General features: G+C 34.0%; 1 protein-coding gene across 10 annotated transcripts in view; it reads right to left on the bottom strand.

The window, feature by feature from the left end:
• LOC106881761 (uncharacterized) overlaps positions 1–2,895 on the bottom strand; it is a 135,538-nt gene extending 132,643 nt beyond the window's left edge. For 2 of the 10 annotated variants that reach the window (XM_089360071.1, XM_089360084.1), the window contains exon 1: positions 1,895–2,309. The gene's annotated coding sequence lies outside the window, so the exon portion shown is untranslated. Of the gene's footprint in view, positions 1–1,894 lie in introns of all 10 variants that reach the window. The other 8 variants (XM_089360080.1, XM_089360082.1, XM_089360079.1 and 5 more) reach the window with 8 other exon arrangements.
• Positions 2,896–6,594: the final 3,699 nt, after the last annotated feature.

Below are 6,594 nucleotides of genomic sequence, written 5' to 3'. Positions count from 1 at the left end.
GTCACATAGCAAACATTCCAAACAAATTTCTTTTGATAAATAAACATCCGCTGGTTTGTTTATTATCAGCAAAATAATTACCAAATTTAATAATAATTTAGGAAGAATGTATTTCATGGAGAAAAAAAAAAGAAGTAAAATTTTTAAAGAAAGCCACGCTTGAAGAGGTAGGGTTAGGGTTTTAATACAGAGTCGAGATATTTCTAAGAATTAACATTACTGAAAGCATATTGAATAACTAAGTCTATTTGTACATGTTTGAGACATCTTCCACCAGACTTGGGAGAAATAAGTTAGGTAAATTGTCGCTAAAGCAATTTAATCTCTGATTTTATGCTTTAGATATTATACAAAAATGGATTTTAATAAAAATAAATACATTAAATTAAACACATTCGCAGACAGAGTGTATAGCATCTTAACACTCATCAACAGTTAAGTTATAAATGCGTAGGAATTTTGGAGTAGCATCTGAGTAGGTAAGGTATCTTGATGATGAGGCAGTGTGCAGTTTGGCAATCGTTGGTAAGTTAGTTGTAAGCAATGTGTATAAGAGTGTGTGTGTGTGTAAAGAGAACCATCCTGACGAATTAGTTACCAGAATAATGGAATGCGATTAGTGAATATACTCGTTAGACATATATGCGCACATAAATTATATATACATGTATGTGAGTGTGTGCATGTTTATATAAAATGCTTTTAAAAAACCGAGATCTAAGGAGTATGAGGAGAGAATAACTACAACGTTATACAAATAAAATATTTTTAATTTGTATCACTGAATGTAGATATCACATTTGCTTCTGAAGATGAAACGACGATATACATAAACACACACATATATATATGTATATATATATATATATATATATACAAATACATTTAGATGTAGATAGATGTACGTATGTGTGTGTGTATACACACACACATACACGAATACTTTTGTGGCGTTTTGCTTAAAATATTACAATTAATAGCAGGGGGGAGGGAGACGATATAATAAAGTTTCGTAAAATAGAAATACACTAGGTGAAAATGTAATTTCTATTAAAATAAATTGAAACAAATCATGATTATCAACGATAATATTAACTGTGAGATGTATGTAGAGTCGATCACAAAAAAAAAAAAATCACTGATAGCAGCCTAAAATAAAGTAGGATTTCTTAAATAAATTGCGAAATTGAGATTTATCAAAACAAAACACTTCTACTATAAACGACAAATTGCAGTCAAAGTATATTTATAAATGATTATATTATCCATATATTCGTTTGAATTCTATTACGGGTATGGCTATCAGTCTATCGAAGCTGATGATACCAAATAACCTTAGTAAGATGGGGAGAGACAAACACTACGTTGGATATACATTCGTGTGTGTGCGTATGTATGTATACATATATACATATATATATATAGGTATATTTATTTGTGAAGTATGTATTTTGAATATATACACACTGATTTTTAACTGTTGTATTTAGTTATGGCTAAGGTGGGACAGCACAACAGCATCACCATCATTAGTTGCGTTACTACGATGATAAGGTAACGCCTATTATATATACAACACAGGAAGAAAAGGAATGACTATATATAATACAATAATAATCATTATTATTAAACCATCATTAACGTTGATTAAACTATAAAGTAAAACAGAAATCTGTGAAAATAAAAAATATATATATATATGATAGAGGTGTCTATTCTGTAATGGAGAAATTGACGGTGATGTAAGAAATTTTAGCATCAAAAGTTTATTAAAAGTTAATGATTGGATGAACACTAATCGTCTTATGCAACGCAAAAGACGAGGTAAATAATAAGAAGGATGATATGCTATATAAATTGCAAGATGATTGAATAATAATCGAAGAAGGTTTACTTACGAAAAGTGATTGTTGAGCATGTTGGAGAGAGCTCCGCTTGAGTTGACCTCTTACTATTGAACTCTTCAAACAGAAGAGACTTACACTAGAAATACTCTTTAAAACCTAAAGAGTTCCTCTACATCTCTCCAAGAATTATCTCTTTTCCCATATCTAAACCTATCCTCATATACAGCAGTCCACACTTTTCTTTTTATCTCTTTGAGAGTTATTAATACTTATAATGACGTTAGAATTTTACAAGATTCTTCATTATTAAATATTTCATTAGATATCATGTTTTAGTGTATTTCTATTTCTCTCGGTATATAATGATTATTAGAATTTGATGCTAAATATCTAAACGTATCTGTTCGATATTTGCAATTTAATAGACGTACCATCCCAGCAACAGGCAAAACTTAAAACTTCAAAACATCTGTCTCAACTAGTTATAAGAAGAATATAACTTTTGAAGAGACGCCAGGAAAGTTGGCAATTTTTCGAACAAGAACTTTCTGTTAGAAATTCATTTACTACGAATGAAAAATCTGCTATTCTTTGACTTGAGAACTTTTTATTCTATTCCGTTTGACTTCTGGCACATTTTCGCTTGGAATAGTTTCGCCAACATTAAAAACTTAATACATATTTAGGTGTTTGGTCTTAAACGGATAGCTTTTTTTTTCTTTTGTTTTTTTCCTTTTGTTTTTAATACGTTGCAGTAAATATTTTCCAATTGGTGTAAAAGATTAACCATTTCAGGAACATTTTTGCCCGAAGACGATAATTGTTTTCTATATATATTTCTTAATTTTAAGTTTCCTCCTCACAAACTATGAAATACTCTGGAATTCACATAGACTTTGACTGATTTTTGTCTTCTTTTATTTCATTTGTTTTGTTTATTATTTTTTTTTTCTGTAAGCTATACTCTGCTAGAATATGAAAAATACGCCTTAATATACAATAACACAAAAAAATGGAGATTATTGGTTAAAGATTTTACGTCAACTCCAAATTCTAGTGGTTTAGATATAATTAGTTATATTTAGTGTCTTTAGGGCAATTGTGTAGTTAAGCGTCGGATAAAATTGCGGAATTTAGTTACACTTTTCATGTTTTCATTTCGAATTCACGGGGTCAACTTTGTCTTTAATCATTCTAGAGTTGATAAAATCAGTGCAAGTCAGGAAATTCTGCTCAGTCTTAATTTGAGATTTTGACCTTATGTTAAAATGTATATGTTTTTTGTCGTCCTTAAGGGTAGCGATGTGTCTTTGAGATCACTATATCAAGAAAAAGTTAGAATTGATATAAATGATCTATAGGATTATTTTTGTTTGAGGATTTAAGGAAAAAAAATAAGAGTTGAAACTTAGCTTTTACTTGTTTCAGTCATTGGAATGTGGCCATGCTGGGCACTATCTCAAAGGACTTTAATCGAACAAATCGTCTCCAGTACTTATTTTTGGTTTTAAGTCTAGTACTCATTCTACCAGTTTATTTTGCCAAACCTCAGTGTTACAGAGATATAAACAAACTAACACTAGTTATCAAGTGGTGGGATGGGGAAACACAGAAAGACACATGTATGTGTGTGTGTGTGTGTGTATGATGGGCTTCTACACAGTTTCCATCCACCAAATTCACTCACATTGCTCGGCCTAGAGATATGATAGACACTTGCCCAAGGTGCTACACTGTTGTACTGAACTCAAAACCACATGATTGCCAAATGAGCTTCTTAACTACACAGCCATGCCTGCTCTCATGCTTATCAAAATTATATGTCTTACTTAAGTTTGCAATCTATACAGTTTCAATGATTTTAATAAGAAACTCCATTATAAAGTTACAGTAAAGTATTTTTTATTATGAAAGAATATAAAACAAAATGATGGAGTATTGTGCCAATGATGGAAAATGGTGTAGAGACACTTTCATTAGTTATTGAAAATAAAATTAACAAAATGCAACCCTTCAGTGCACTACAACTCGTTAGTAACCAAAACTACATGAACAATATGTAGAATATACACAGGAAGTGACAGTGAATAAGTCATTTTTAAAAAATGGGGATGTAGGGCATCAGATGTACTGCTGGCAAATTTCAGGAAACATGAAAGTTTTGAAAGATGTAATCTCCCAACAGCTAACAACTGATGCAGGTAGTTTATTCCATACTTCAGAAATTCTGAGCATGAAAAAATGTTTCCAAAAGTTGTGGATGGCATGTTGGTTTTTGATTTTGTTAGCATGTCCACAGTTTTAGACATGGTATTCAAAAAGGTGCCCAAGGTTGTTGTTGGAAAGATGGTGGATAATGATGTGAGTGTCTACCAAGTCAGGTGCCAGACGTTGGAACTTTAATATGTCCATACCCAGGGAAGCAAGACGTTCAAAGTATGGTAGATGCTTGATGGCAGATATTCATCTAGTTGCATGTTTCTTAACAGTTTCCAGGAGACTGATATGCTGAGCAAGATAGGGATCCCAGGCTGGTGATGCAAACTGGTGAATGTACCATAGTCATAAACTGCTTTAAATAGATAAATGGAGAGCAGCTGACAAAGGTCTTACTGAAGGATGCTAAGATACCCTCAACCTTTTTGACAATTTTAGAAATGCGGTTTGTCCAACACAAATCACTGTTGACAATAATCTCAAGGCCATGCTCACTAATATACTTCTTAAGATTGGTGTTGCTGAGGGAGTATGTTGAAGCTGGATTTTTTCCTCCCATAATGTATGGTGGTGCACTTGTTCAAAATTTGCTTGTGTGGCACAGAATTAGATAACATCCGCCCATGAGTGATGTCTGCAAGAAACTCAAGGAGTTAGCTACAGTGGTTGGAGTTAGGGATAAATCTAAATTGTGAGGGTTGAATAAGCTGCGAGGGCATCAGAAGTTCCAGAATATTTCTCTGATACAGAACTCCATCAGTTTGGCGATGCAGCTAGTAAGACTAACTGAATGATAGTTGACAGGTGAATTCCGATCACCCTTTCTGAACAGGGGAATGATGCTGGCAATTTTCCACTGCTTTGGAGTGACACAGTTATCAAAGCACAATTGGAAGAATGAAAGCTGGTGCAAAAGAAAGAACCTACTGCATTTGAGAAGCAGATGAGTAACATCACCAAGACCAGGAGAGGCATAGTTGCACCTATTCTTGAGGTGGCATAGCAGCATAGCTGGTGCATATTTCACAGATGTTATAGAATTTGATGTCAGAGGTGATGAAGATGGTACATTTGGACTTTCAACAGTAAAAATGCCAGCGTAGCATTCAACAATAAGTTCTGTGCATTCTTTGGGATCATCAGTAATCTGATATGTGAAGGGATTGCAAAAAGGGTCAACTGGAGAGTGAAGTTTCTGCTTCAAATGCACATATTTCCAGAACACTTTGCTGTCAGGGTTAGTTGCCAAACATTATTCAAATTCAAGCACTGCTTTTTGTCACCTGCTTGAGATGGTAAGATGATCTATTGTGCCTTCTATTCTCCTCTGTTCTATGTAGTCTGTATTCCTGTTCAACATCACAACATTCTCTCCTGGCAAATCAGACTACTGTTGTCTCCCAAATTGCACTTTTGGGATTTTTGAAGCATTTACATGGTACTGATGCTTCACAAGGGACCCAGATTGAATTGAAAACTTTCTTAAGTGCAGCATGAACGTCTCTGGAATCATAAAATTCAAGTCAGTGTGGGTGTTGTAACTCAGTACAGTAAGAGTTCCAGTCTGCTTTGTTCCAGTCAAAGCAAGTAGTTTGGAGGTGGTAATGGTTCTTGTTTCTGCCCATAAGAAACGGATTGGAAGTGACCATAGTTTGATTAGAGTCACCAAAGGATTCCTTAGTAGTGTCACTGAAAACTGTTTCAGGAGTAGTGGTAAAGAGCAGATCCAAAGTGTTGTTACTTCTTGTGGGGGAGGTGACTTCCTGGGACCAGCTTGAATCCAGTACTACATCAAGGAAATCATTTGCATGTTGTGGCCACTGAAAGGTTTCCCAATTAGTCACCAGCAATGAAAACATAAGTGCAGCTCTGAGGATACCAAAAAGCTGTGCATCTTGATGGTAGTTTGGTGGGTGGTAAACAACTTCATGTAACAGTTTTGACATGTTTATGTGTATATCACAAAAAGATACCTCTTGTGATTGGTTCAAATCATTGCAAGGAATTTCTGAAAAGTTTTTTTTAATGTAGAACATCACACCACCCCCATGATAATTAGTGCAATCTTTGTGAAACAAGTTGTAGCCAGCCATGCTAAAAACACCATTGCAGAGTAAAAAATGTGTCTATGTTTTTGTGATTGTGATAAAATCAGGGTCGATACTTTTGATGTAAGAGTCAAAAAGGTGAATCTTGTTGCATAAACTTGTTGCGTTTAAGGACAATAATTTGAATCAAGATTTAAGCCTATCATGATGGTATGTAAAAGATGGTGGATTGTTCTTATTTAGTTTCTTGAAGCTTATCCATTGCTGCCTGTTGTAAGGACACTAGCCACAGACAATCTAGTATTTTTTTTCTATGTCTGTCCATTGTCACATAGGCTAAAACTCTCACTTGGTGCCTAGTCATAATTCAAAGAAGCTACAGTGCATAGCTTTGAGCATATATCAGGTGGTAAACGAGAATGTGCTAAAAGTTTAAAATGTGACCTCTTTTAGAGCAGCTCACTTTTGACACATCTTATAAT

Source organism: Octopus bimaculoides, chromosome 11 (genome assembly GCF_046866305.1).
Source record: "Octopus bimaculoides isolate indiv1 chromosome 11, ASM4686630v1, whole genome shotgun sequence".
NCBI classification, from domain to species: domain Eukaryota; kingdom Metazoa; phylum Mollusca; class Cephalopoda; order Octopoda; family Octopodidae; genus Octopus; species Octopus bimaculoides.
This window is presented reverse-complemented; position numbering and strand designations above follow the sequence as displayed.